Source organism: Mustela nivalis (genome assembly GCF_964662115.1).
Source record: "Mustela nivalis genome assembly, chromosome: 16".
In the NCBI taxonomy this organism is placed as follows: domain Eukaryota; kingdom Metazoa; phylum Chordata; class Mammalia; order Carnivora; family Mustelidae; genus Mustela; species Mustela nivalis.
This window is the reverse complement of record NC_139035.1, coordinates 43,071,333-43,084,921: the sequence shown is the minus strand read 5'-3', so window position 1 is coordinate 43,084,921 and position 13,589 is coordinate 43,071,333. Positions and strand designations below refer to the sequence as shown.

Sequence of the window (13,589 nt, the reverse complement as noted above, 5' to 3'; positions counted from 1 at the left end):
ATAAATGATCAATTCCCAAACTTGAGGCCTTAAAACTATACATATTCATTTAGCTCACAAGCCCGCGGGGTGATGGGTGGCTCTTCTCATCTTCCCTGGTCTTGCTCCCATATTTGTGTGTTGGTGTTCTTCAGCAGGCACAACTGAGGCAAATCGGCTCCTTTCCACATGTCTCATATCCTCCAATGGGCCAGCCCAGCTTATTTTCCCATCAAAGGCTGAAGTGCAGAAACCCCAGGAGAAACACACGAGTGCATTTAAAGTCTGACCCACATCTGCTAACAGCCCAACCATCAAGACAAGTCATATGGTTGGGGCCAGAGTCAGGGTAGGGAAGACACGCTAAGATTTCATGGCAGGATTGTGGATCCAGGAAGGGGTAAAGACTTAAGACTCTGGATGTATTTCCCTCTTTATCTCAGGGAGAGCTGTTTCAGTTTCAGGTGCCAGTGGGTGCTAAGTTCACCAGGGAGCATTTGTTATGGGCTCGCAAGGGCTGGAGATGTTCTGGTGCTCTGTCTTCTCCAAACGGGGTCATGCCTGTGTATTTATGCCATTCCTCGAGCTCTTCTTATACGTCGCTGGAGCTCCTCCCACTGAGAGGCAGGGTTTAACAGTCCCCTGACCAGTAGGGAACAGCAGAAGTGACAAGACATGACTTCCAAAGATTGAGTTATAAAACAGGATTCAGTTTCTGTCTACCTCTTTCTGTTTCTTTCTTTCTTTTCTTTTTTTTTTTTTTTAAGATTTTATTTATTTATTTGACAGATAGGGATCACAAGTAGGCAGAGAGGCAGGCAGAGAGAGAGAGAAGAGGAAGCAGACTCCCCACTGATCAGAAAGCCTGATGTGGGGCTCTATCAGAGGACCCTGGGATCATGACCTGAGCGGAAGGCAGAGGCTTTAACCCACTGAGCCACCCAGGCACCCCACCTCTCTCTGTTTCAAGATGATTTTCCTTTGGAGCCCAACAGGCACGCTGTAGAGAAGTCAGGCCACAGGGAGGGTCCAGTGGGAGAGGAACCAAGACCTCCCGCCAACCGTCAGCACCGACTTGGCAGCTGTGGGAAGAGGTAACCTTTGGCAGTGGATCCTTCAGTCCCAAGCAGACCTTCAGAGACTGCAGCTCTTTGACCACAACAGCACGAGAGCTGAGCCAGAAGCCCCCAGCCAAGCCACTCCCAGACTCTGGAGCCACAGAAACAATGAGAACTAAGAAATGATGACTGTTTTAGTCATTCATAGTTGAGATGCTTTGTCATGCAGCATTAGCTAACAAGTACACACCGGTTCCTAAGGCTTAACCCAGAAAGAGAATAAATATAGTCTGGGACCTTAAGGAACTCACAGTCCCCAGGTGACCAAGCAGACGTTGATGGAATCAACTGCAATACATGTGTGAATCTGTTTGGGCTCCTGTAACCAAATACAGCAGATGAGGTGGCTTGGGAACAACACAAATTTGTTTCTCAGGTTCTGGAGGCTGGGAAGTCTGTCATCAAGTTACCAGCAGCTTTAGTGTCAGGGTGTCCTGACACCACTTCCTGGTGTCCACTTCCTGAGTCTTCGGGCTGAGTCCTCACATGGCAGGAGTCTTCGGGCTGAGTCCTCACATGGGGCCCCTTTCATAGCACCCCTAATCCATTCATGAGGACAGAACAGGGTGTTAGTTCACCTGCCAGACGCCCCACATCCAAACACCATCACATGGGGGGGTGATGATTTCAACATCTGAATTTTACGGGGACACACACATTCAGTCCATAGCAATACGGGAAGTATTTAATATAATCAGAGTATATGATTCTAAGATGCTTCTAAGAAGAAGGGTGGGTCAGAAATCTGGTGACCATATTTTCTCAGCTCAAAACTGGGACAGTTGACTAACGGTGGCTCACTGTAGCTTGGGGTGAGAACAAAATATTTAGATCAGGGCTGACTGAAAGAGTCAGGTCGGTATGGTCATTTTGTCTGGAAACGGCCCGGCCCTGCTGGGACTTGGCATGATCTGGAAGGGCTATCTATGGGGACAGCTCACAGGTGACAGGGAATAAACAACTGCTGCATGAATGTTTCCATTCTCTCCTGCCTGGGAAAGAGGGGCTTTACCACGTCACCTGCTTCCCGACCCTTTCTCCAGAGTGTGTGGTGTGGGCTCTGGTGTTGCAGAATCAGGAGGAGCGCGGAGAGAAGGAGAAGGGGTGTGTGGCTACAGCCGGAAGAGGAGTTTGGGAAGCAGGAATGTGGAAGAGAAGAGGTCCAGGATCTGATGTGGTATGTAGAGAAATACGTGGGGGAGGAAAAACAGGATTTCGAGAAGGATAGTTCCGATTTACTGCGTCCGCTTCCTAGTATTTGAGAATTTGCACAAACAGCTTGAGTTATTTTGAAACATGTGTTGGTTGCCAGACTGCATTTATTTGATGGCAGCCGCCGCGAGAATGGACCATGTGGGTGACGGCGAAGTGCGGCGCCTTGATTTCGGAGCAGAAGGGAATGGGGTGTGGTGAGGAGGAGACCGTTGGGTCGGCGGCCGCGAGGGGAGGAGGCTGGAAGCCAGGGAAATGTTCGTTTGTTCCAGCGTGACTTATGACCTGGAGAATGTGGGCTGCCCCAGGCCCAGCTGTGTCCAGATGTGTGCGCAGAGCTCAAAGGCCCAGGGTTTTTACAGGCCTGTTCGTGGCGTCACTGGCCGCTCTGGCAGTAGCCCCTGGAGCAGCTCTGGGAGGAGGGACTTGGCGGAGCAAAAGGGCAGGAGGGAGATGTGGGAGGTTTGCTGGGCCCCCATGAGGAACTCAGAAGTAAAGACAGGGAGGGAAAAAACCCTCTTGGGGAGGCGGGGGGATGTAAAGAGCTTGCTCCCTTTTCTGGAATTTCCCAAGGGATTGTGAGTTTTCCAGGGGGCAAGGGTAGCTTCTTATTCCTGTTTGTTTCTTAGCACTAGCCTGATGCCTGCCAGGTTGTAACTGCCCAGTAAACAACGTTATAGGGATAGAAGGAGGGAGGGAGGAAAGGGGGCAAACAGGAAGGAGAGGGAAGGGAGGGAAGAGCAGAGATCGCATGGTTCCGTGATCCGGATTTTAGTTGCTAAGGTTCTTGAATCCTGGAGTTTAAGGCCTTGGTTCTCTCTGGTCCCACGGTGCCTCCTCTCTCAGCTGAACAACTCAGATGTTAGGAACCCATTTGGGATCTGATAGACCCGGATTCAAATGCAAGTCTCGACCCCTTTACCCTGGGACCACAAGTAAGGGACATGGATGACTTATGTAGGTTTCAGGCTCCTGTAAGAGAAGGCGGGGTTTCGCAGCAACGTGGGGCCATGGAAATAAGGGTGTGCAAGCCCCTGGCCTTACCTTTTGTACATGGGTCTCAGGAGTGCTGAGATCTCCCTTTCCTCTTCTGGGTGAGCTCAGTCCCTGCCCCCGTCTCGCAGCTGATCTGACCATTCCTTACGCTTTGACCTCTTCAAGCTGCCCTCGCGCTCTTTCCTCCTTAGCTCTCACTCTGTTTCCTCTTGACATTGTCCAGGCTCGGTTATTGCTCCCTGGCCCCTTTTTTTGTAGAGTTTCTCTTGCTAGCTCTGCTTAGTCCGCTCGATAGAACTATGGCAATGACCCTCCCAGAGGCTCATGGCCTGGAATATGAGGGGCCACACAGCACCCAGAGATGAGCCCTAAGGATAGGACTGTTTACACAGTGCCTTCTGGAGGGTTAACACCCATCTTCTTCTAGCAACTGAACACAGCTTATTATGGAGGGAAGGAATAAAATTAAAAATTAAAAAAAAAAAAAAAACCAGCAACCAGATGCTCCTATATTCCAGAACATTCCAGGGCTCTGTCTCAGCCCCAGGTCAACTCCATCCTCTACCAGCCTTCCCCTGCACCCCTGTACCCCCAGGCTCAGGGGCTTTTCTGCCATCCCCTCTGACTCTGCTCTCCAACTTTTGCCTAGAGGGACAGTCAGCTGCAGGCTGGCAGAAGCCTTGGTTCCACTCCCCTCACCCCCACACCTAAGGTGGGAGGATGACATAAGGTGCCCCAGCCCCCATGCGGGCATTTAGACCAATAGCCCAGCTCTGTCTCTGAGATTGCACTGAAATAAGCCCACCGCGGGGAGCGCGTCGGTGCCTGATTTGAAGGACGACTCCTGGGCTGGGATCAGGCAAAACCCTGAGACCAGGTAAGGGGTGGGTGGTCCCTGAGAGAGTGCAGGGGCCGTACCCTAGGCAGACCCCTTGCAAGGGAGGAACAGCATGAGCCCGAGCCCTCTCTCGTTGGGACATGAAGCCTCAGGAGGGAGTGAGATCAGGGCCTGCTTTCTGTCCACCGCGGGGCACCAGTGCACCGTGAGGAGGGCCCAGGACAAGCTGCCAGCGTGGCTCTGTCCAGGGTGAGGAGTGAGTGGCTCGGGGAGGAGCCGCTCTAAGGCGCCCTGGCAAGCCCTTGTCACATTCCAAAACGCAGAGGACCACGAATCCCCACTTGGCCTGAGGCCTCCGGGGCTGGCATCCCGCCCAGGCGCAAAACTCCCTCCCGGGCTCTCCTTTCTCTGCTTGTTTTCTGCATCCTGGGGCCAAAGGTTCAATGGCGCTTCCATTTTTCTTCCTTGTGGAGGAGCTGCACTGGAACTGGGGAGACTAGGGGAAGAGGTGGGTGTCAGCCGGACTTTTCTGCCTTGTTTAGCGTGGCTGGAAAGTCAGACGTCTCTAAAATACGGACTGAGCACCCCTGAGGGCCCAACCCTATGCCCACCAGCCCTGGAATAAAGGCACGAAGAGGCCTGGTCTCTGCTCCAAGGAGCTCTCTCTGGGGGTGGGGGGGGGGGTGGGAAACTGTGCTTCTGGAAGGGTCCTTGAAAACCTCACTGGCTGGGCACCTCAAGGAGATGTCACCGAGGCTTCCAGAACACTGCATTGCATATGCGGCGCGAGGCTGGAGACCATAGCTGCTTGTTCTCGGCCAGTGCCCCACACAGTGCCTTCCCCACTGGAGGAGCTTAACACACATTTCAGTGTGGAATGAATGAACCAACGAATGAGTGAATGAAATGGGGTGGTCCAAGAAGGCTTTCTGGAGGAAAGGGAATCTGAATAGTGCCTAGGAGGGTGGGCAGGATTGGACCAGGCCAAGCAGAAGGAAATGGATCTTAGGCAGCCTTGTACAGAAAGGCAGGGAAGGGGACGGTCCACAGAAGGGACTTTCTGGACTCCTCTGTTCTCTCAGGATACAGTGCGGTGTCCCTCCCAAGCCCCTTTGCTAGCTTTTCCAGCCCCTTTGGTACTGTCTCTGATCTCTGTCTCTGACTAGTGTCTCTATCTCCCTTCGAGCTGACTCAAGTGTTTATTTGTAGCCCATGGAACATGCTTCTTGCTCTCTCTCCTCCAGGCCTGCCGTCATATCATTCTCATGTCCCCTGGCCAGAAGGCTGTCACCCTCTGCCCCCGTGTCAGTGGTCCCTTGCTCCTAGGGAACTCCCTTCCCAGTCAGGTCAGCCGGCCCTCCTCGTGTGGCTACACAGCTCCGTGCTCGCCCCACGCTAGCCCCAAGCTCACACTTGTCAGGGTCTCACGGCCATGAGCGAGTTGCCATATTCCCCCGGAGACTGCCCACCAAGGTCAGAGATAGCCGACCAGGACTCCAGCAACACAGACCTCAATGTCCCAGGCAGCTGGCACCCAGGGACCCCATGTGCAGCCGCCCTCTCAGAGACTGTGCGTCCCAGATACTCCCGACCTTGGCTCACGTAGATCTTTCCTTCTCGTCTCCAAGTGCCAGAGCCTGGTCTCAAATGGCCTTGGCTTCCAGAGGTTTTCCATAAAGCGGTAACGATTTCTGATCATACTTGGCAAACTGTCTTTGTGGAGATGGATTTCCCATTAGCTTGCAAGCTCCTGCTGGAGGTCTAGGCTCACTCTCCCTTTAAGTGCCATGCCAGTCACACAGTAGGCTTCAGAAATAACGGATTACTTATTTGGCTCATTAACCGATTATACCCTCTTAAAGAAGGTGTCGTCATAATTTCCAAGCTCAGCTCTCAGTCTTGAATGGGCTGCAGGCAGGGGCCCGGCACCTAGAGCGTGTGCTCAGAACAGAGCATAATACTGGAAGAAGGAATAAGAAAGCTCAGTCAGGGGCGCCTGGGTGGCTCAGTGGGTTAAAGCCTCTGCCTTCGGCTCGTCATGATCTCAGGGTCCTGGGATCAAGGACATTGGGCTCTCTCCTCAGCAGGGAGCCTGCTTCCCTCCTCTCTCTCTGCCTGCCTCTCTGTCTACCTGTGATCTCTGTCTGTCAAATAAAATAAATTTTAAAAATCTTAAAAAAAAAAAAAAAAGCTCAGTCAGTGAAGTGTCTGACTCTTGGTTTCCACTCAGGTCATGATCTCAGGGTCACGGGATCAAGCCGTACATGAGGCTCTGTGCTTAGCTCAGAGTCAGCTTGAGATTGCCTCCTCCTGTTGCCTTTCCCAAGAAGTGGCCTGGTGGAAAAATCGTGGACATTGGTGTGATTCTGCTCCTTCATCGCTCTTCGGCCTTGAGCAACCCTCCAATCATGCTCTTCTGAAAGCGAGATCTGTACCGACTGAGGCCGGCGTGTGAGTTCTCGGTGAGTTCATGCTGGCAGACCCAGGGTCCCCAGTAAGCGTCAGCTCTGTATTCTTCTCCCTTTTCTTGGGAATTGTTCTTGCTTCTCTGTCTTTCCCTGGCTCCCAGAAAACCATAACCACTTAGAAGGGCTTCTGCGAGTCTGTGGCCTACTCTCCCGTACAGTCCGTCCCCCTCTAGCTCCTTGCCACATAAACACGTGCCAGCAGGGGCAGGCAGGTAGGGCCCGCCTTGCCTGGGATCTAACCCCACACGTCCTCCTGCAGTTTAGGGATGAAGCCCTCTTCCTTATGTTGCCTCCAAAAGGAAGCAAAACCCTCTTTTTCCCTTCCTCCTTCCTCTTCGTATTCTGCGTGTTGATTCTCTCTCCGATGTCCTAATTTACCCTCCCTTGCCCCTTTCCCAGGCCTTCAGGAGCTAACCCGTCACCCTCGCTGGCCTCCCTCGCCCCACCCTTTGTCTCTCGACGGTCCCACACAACCTTTCCAGTGCACAGCCCCCTCCCACAGCATCCCACCGGACCCAGGTGTCTCGGCCCCGCTCAGCACCTGCTGCCGGCAGACACCTTCTCTCTGTCCCCACAGACAGCTCCTGTGACAGGCAGTGAGGGCAGAGGGATGCTGAACAACTCTCAGGAGTCTGCAGACAGGGTCCCCGGGAGCTCTCTCAGCCAGCCGCCTGCTCCGGGAGAAGGGGAATGAGGCCTCCCTTCTCCCTCCGCTTCTGTGACAAAATGCCACAAGACTCCCAGGGCCCCCCGTGCGTTCCACGAGATGGGAGCTACTACCTCTCCCCGCCCCAGACCCTTCTCCCTGAGCTGCCCTGGCCCCTTTGCCAGAAGATTCCAGGGCAGGCTGAGGCAAACCAGCCAGATGCCAAGCCACCACAGGAAGGGCCAAAGGGTTTTGGTTTAAGCCAAAAGCTCCGAGCACGGACCCAACCTCCTCACTCAGGGGGCAGTTTCTGGTTGTTGTTTTAGAGTCTCCTGTCTTTTCTTGGGCTGACTGCCTCCCTCCTCCCCATGCTGGGTGTGGGGAGGTCAGGAACAGAGGGCAGGCAGAAGGGCCTGGAGCGAAGTCATGGGCTGCTTTGGCAGGAGGCAGGTCCCTGCCTGGCTGTGCCCCTCGACTTGCAGTCTGACTGGAAGGCCATGTTGTTATTTCAGTCCCGGCCACTGTGGGCAACGGCCCGACCCTGGATTCTGGAAGCACATTCTACCTTTGCCAAAGCACCTTCATCTCTACGAATCCACATTGTCCCCCTTGCAGCCCTGGGTAGGGAGTTAGGAGAGAGACTGGCGTCAGAGGTCGCAGAGGTCGGCTGTGTCCAGGCTTGATGCCCTCCCAGCACGCTGGCTCAGGAGGCCTCTGGCATCTGCCCCTTGCCTCTGGGACCACCTCCTTGGAGAGCGTGCCTTCTGTTGATAGATGCAGGACTTCCAGAAACTTCCACACACTGGCCTCCTATTGAGGTGTTTGAGAGCATGGGCCCAGGTTCAGAATCTGTCTGGCCAAGCGCCCAGATGACTGGCCCCCTGGTGACCATAGAGCCTTTGGCAAGTTAGTGGGCCTCTTGGGTCTCAGTTTCCCTGTGTGTGAAACAGTGCTAGGGTCAGGCCCCGCCCCACAGGGCTGTAAGAAGGGCAAAGTGATCACTGTGTAGAAGATACCAGAAGTGGCAGGCGCCCCAGCAGTCAGCACTTGCTCAACAAGTGGATCGCGATTCTGAAACACAGGCTCGCACGGACCACAGTCCCCTCTATGCACGGAGCTCTCCAGGCCTGAAACTCTTCCTCCCCGTCCCGTGGTTTGCTTAACAAATATTTACTGTCCGCTCACCACGTGCCTCTGGGTTTGGCCTTCTGTGCGCTGTGTGAACAAGACAAAACAGCCCCGCGCTCGTGGACTTGACAGCAAATGCACAGAGGAGTAAATCAGCATGGGCAGCGCAGGAAGCGCAGGGGTGGGTGCTGTACCCAAGGACAAGGGGCGAGCCCTGGTGTGGGCGGGCAAGCATGAGCCACTCTCCCTGGCCCAGCATCAAGCCCGGACCTGAGGGATCCGTAGGAGCGGCTGCCAGAGCTGGACGGCAGGGAAGAGCATTCTGGGCAGAGGGAACAGCACGTGTGAGGGCCCTGTAAGGACAGGGCTGGAGAATTAGTAGGACCCAAGGTAGGGCTGGGCCGAACTCCCGGTACAGCGGGAGGTGTGGAGAGGCTTGGTGATGCAGGAGCAAAGACGGAGCGGTTGGCGGGGTTCTACAGCCATGGTCGGAGATGGGAGATGCTGGTGCCTTTGGCAGAGAAGGGGCTGTGGATGGATGGGGCTAGAAGGCGGGGCCTGTGCCGAAAGCCTGCAGAGCATCAGGGACCGCTAAGCTTGCCTGAGTCCGGCTGCAGGGAGGCTGCAGGGGGATGGCTTTGAGGGTGGTATTGAGGCTGACTCCCTGCACTGCGGCAGGAGTCCTGGGTAGATGAACGTTCCCGAACACTCTCTTCTGGACATGCCTTTGCCTCTAAGAAAGACTTGGAGTGTTCACCTTAGAACAAAACAGAAGAGTCTGGAAAATGGGTTCTTCTCAGCACAGAGCAGAAAATGACTCCGCCTCCCTGCCCTAAATTCCAGGCTTCCATCCCCCAGCATACGCGGTCTGCATCCGGAGGGCTCCTGGCTCCACCACCTGGCGGCCGTGGGCTCTTGGGTAAACTACTGAAATCTCTCTGTGCCTCCACTTCCTCCTCTGCAAAATGGTCATAATAGAGTAGTGCTCCTCCCATCGGGTAATCTGAGGCTGGCAAGAAATTGCACTGAGCACACTGGAAACATCCGCCCTACATCCAAGGGACAAACACTTGCTTTCCCCGGCAGTCTGAGTCGCAACAAGCTCATCAGCCCCTAAGGCCTGAAAGCTTTCCTACACAGGCCGCTCCTCAGCCCCACCTCCACCATTCTGCGCTCCTGCACTTGGATTTTGAAACGCAAGTTCAGGGCCTGACATTTATCCCTGTTAAATTTTATTTTGTTAGACGCAGCCCGTGGCACTGGCCTGTCAGCTTCCTTTTAATTTTGATGGAGAGAGGCCCCGCGGTGCACATTAAATTCATCTTTGTGGCCACAGAGGCATCTACGGAGGATGCTTTTGCTATTCTCTTGCCTCCTGGGGAGTGGTCCCTGGCCTGGGGAGGTGGAGGCAGGCGCAGCCTGGGGCTGAGATGGAGCTGGGGTGATAGCCCGACACTGCCTCGGCTTGAGGATGTTCTGGCACAACTGTCCTGGTCCCTTCTCCCAAGTCCAGTGCTGGCTTTGGGTTTCTAGGTATCGGGCCAGAGGGACAAAACCTTTCAGTGGCAGAGGGGCGGTATCATGGACCTGGGGCTTGGGCCACAGCTCCCCTCTCTCTCCAAAAAGCCCACTCACTCCCTTATGGTCCCATCTCTTTCCAAACCTCTCTGCCACATTCTCTGACCTTAGATCGGAGAAGGGTGTGGGCCAGAGGGAAAGAGATGTCCAGCCCAATAAAGCCTTCTTTGCTGTCTTATTTGCATAGTGCGGGGGTGTGCTCAGGTGCCCTTGAGTTTAATTGCACACTTGCCCCCCAACACACACATGTACTGTTTCTTTACTGATCAGAACAACCTCTTCCATGTTGGTTGGGGAATTGTGCTCCGCCCGATTCATCTCTCTCCTCTGAACTTTTCCAAAGCCCTGGTCGCCACCTTGGAGCCAATCTCATCGTACCAGAGGTGCGTAGCTTTGAGGTTCCCACTCAGCTGCATGCAGGAAGGAGCCTTCTTCTGGGGGCATCTCTCTTCCTAACTTCCTGGGGGCGGGAGGTTCTGCCATCAGGCTGAGAGCTCCCAGGGCAGAGCTGTCTATCTCAGGAGTTCTCTTCCTGCTCTCCCAACACCTACTGGGCTCTGCTCACCAAGGGAGCTGAACTTGAAGGTGACCCTGTCACTTAGCAAAGGCGTGCAAAGAGAGCCAACCCTAGAAGGCCAGGGAGGCAATGGCCCATTGATTCCGTGGTCCTCTCAGACTCCAGGGGAGCAGGGAGAGAGGGACACCTTCGGACACCAGGCCTGTGTGGCTGCCGTCTGGGCCAGACACAACATGCCTTTGGTACAACTGAAAGACTTAACCAGATTCCAGAACTGGGGGACACCTTGGTCCAGGGCCCACCACCGGTCTCCTTCCCCGGTTAATGCACTCCTTGTTCTCCATGTGGTGAGGTATTTTTCCAGGTGGTATGTTCTAGGGAGAATTGAATTTCCCTAACAAGCAGTCTTGCAAATAAGTAGGAGTGAGTGGGGGAGGCGACTCCTATTAGAGTCTAACATTGGTAACCACATATTAACCCTTGCTGGAGCAATCAGCCCTCACTAAAGATTAGGAAAGAATGTTCTGGAAGGGGGTGGTGACTGGGTGGCTCAGTCCTTAAGCGTCTGCCTTCGGCTCGGGTCATGATCCCAGGCAGTCCCTGCATTGGGCTCGCTGCTCAGAGGGAGCCTGCTTCTCCCTTTCCCACTCCCCCTGCTTGTGTTCCTTCTCTTGCTGTGTCTCTCTCTGTCCAATAAATAAATAAAATCTTAAAAAAAAAAAAAAAACAGTTCTAAGGGCGCATGGGTGGCTCAGTGGGTTAAAGCCTCTGCCTTCGGCTTAGGTCATGATCCCAGGGTCCTGAGATAGAGCCCCACATTGGGCTCTCTGCTTAGCAGGGAGCCTGCTTCTTCCTCTCTCTCTCTCTCTCTCTCTCTCTCTCTGCCTGCCCCTCTGCCTACTTGTGATCTCTGCCTGTCAAATAAATAAAACAAAATAAAAAAAAAAGATTAAACAACAACAACAGTTCTAGAAAGTATCCTCTTTTTCAAGTTTCCCATTCCTCAAACAAACCGTGGTTAATTTTCTCTGCCAGTCTGGTCTGTCTTGGAGAGGACTCTGGGAGAGGGGCTGAGATGGAGGACAGAGAAGAAATATACACCCTCCCTTATATTGTACAACACTTCCCGTCTTTTCCAAGCATTATCACCTCCATACGCCCAATGTTGTCTCCGTGCTGTCGTTACACACCGTCCCCCATACAGCTTCCAGTGTGGGCGTCCCGTGCGGATGACGGGTATGATCGCTTTGCAAAGGAAGTGATGACTCATCCCAGCTGCTCCTGATAATGGAGTCCAGGAGGAGAAGGAAGGAAGTTCTTCCTTTTGTCTAACCTTTTGTCTTCCTTGTGTTCTTACAGCAGTGCTCAGCTGTACATTGCTGCCAGCGTGGCAAAAGGCCTAGAAACCACAGCATATCAGGAAAAGAAGGAGCCCTGGGGTCTGACCTGGGGAAGTCTTGGAGATAAGGAAGCACCTCATTGTTACTTGGACTGATGGGCAATGTAAAGACGTATCGGGAGCTCCGTGTGACTCCCGTGGAGAGAAGCAGGCTAGTGGGTAGAAGGGAAAAGGTTGAGCTCTGCGGAGAGACAGCAGGTGATAAGTGGGCAGATCAACCAGCGGTGACATCGCTTCCCACCCAGAGGAGGTTTGACAAAGTCTGGAGCTGATTTCGCTTGTCACAGCTGGTGGGGGAGGCGTTCATTAGCATCTGGTGGGCAGCGGTGGGGGGTGCCACACTATAGCCTCCAGTGTTCAGCGACGTCCCTCAACAAAGAATTCTCCAGCCCCTAATGCCAAAATGCCCAGATCAATGTTGTGGAAAGAACACAGGCTTGGGTTTTAGTCTCCAGTGCCGGACTTGAGACCTTGGGCAAGGGACTCAAGCAGTCCTGTTGGCAGTACTCTCATCCATGAAATGGGATAACAGAGCCGAATTTGCTGGTCAAAGTGCCATACACGGGGGGTCTTTCCATACGGGGCCTGCTGTGGAGGAGGGGTCCACTGTGCCTTGGGGTGCCTGGTATTATAACATGAGAGAGATGCTTCCTCTAACCAGTAAGGCCTGCCCATGACTGCGTAAGAGCACCGGGGAGGCTTGAGTTGTAAGGAATTTTCTGTCCCTGGAAATGCCCAACCTCCGGCCGGGACGTTGTAGAGGGTTTTCTCAAATAGGTGGGGAATGGGCGCTACATGATGTGACGGTGGCTTGGTTCTTCCATTCTGGCATTTTTCGTCGGGGGGGAATCCTGATATCTGCTCTGTAGTCCAACACCGCTGTGAATCTAGCCATGTCCTATTCAGGAAACCAAAGAACTGATGAATGAGTCTGGTCAAAGTCCTACCAGAGCCTCAGTCCCCATATCTTCAACAGCGCCCTCTCCCGCCCTCTCCCACCCCCGGGTTTTGGCCTTTAAAAGAAGGTGGGAAACTAAACAGGCTTCCCAACAAGGAACGCAAAGGACACAAGGATCGGAAGGTGATCCAGGCAGATGGGGAAGTGCTCTGCTTGGGAAGGGGGAGGCCGAGGGGCGCCCGGGGAGCCCTGTGACAGTTGAGGCATCTTCGAGGACATTAGCTGCCGTTCTCTGCCTCCCCAGAGGCCAGAAGGAGGAAGGAACTTCAACGGTAACAAGAGGAAGGTAGGACTGAAGTGCCTCCCTGTCAAAAAAGCCAGGATCTATGACCCAAACTCAGCAAAGGAGGGTGGCGTCCCTGCCCCCACACTGTGTGCAGAGACGCTGTCTGGAACCTCTGGGGAGAATCCAGCAAATGGCTGAACCACCTCCTCGGGTTGGAGTCAGCATCCTCCATGCTGATCCGTCCACACAGTCTGGAGGGGCCAGACCAGGAGGATAGATGGAGGCGAGGCTGAGTGGCAGTAATCCACAGAACTCGGGCGGGAGGCCGGCGCATGTATTTAATTTTACAGTTTATTCAGGGAACGGTGAGGGACACTAGGGTTCGCTGAAGGGTCTGCTTTGGCTTGAGGGCATCCCTTTGCCCCTGGCTGTCACTGCCAGGCTGCCCCGAGACTGGTCATCCTTTGCCTACCTGTGAACTGCAATCAGTCTCCTGGTGCAACTGAACTTGATTTTCCCTGATGCT

The 13,589-nt window shown here is 54.0% G+C and overlaps 1 long non-coding RNA gene across 1 annotated transcript in view; it reads left to right on the top strand.

Moving 5' to 3' along the window:
* The first annotated feature begins 1,998 nt into the window (after positions 1-1,998).
* LOC309850297 overlaps positions 1,999-13,589 on the top strand; it is a 48,415-nt gene continuing 36,824 nt past the window's right edge. Inside the window, exon 1 of the long non-coding RNA XR_014304176.1 lies at positions 1,999-2,274. This is a non-coding gene — a long non-coding RNA (uncharacterized lncRNA). The remainder of the gene's footprint in view (positions 2,275-13,589) is intronic.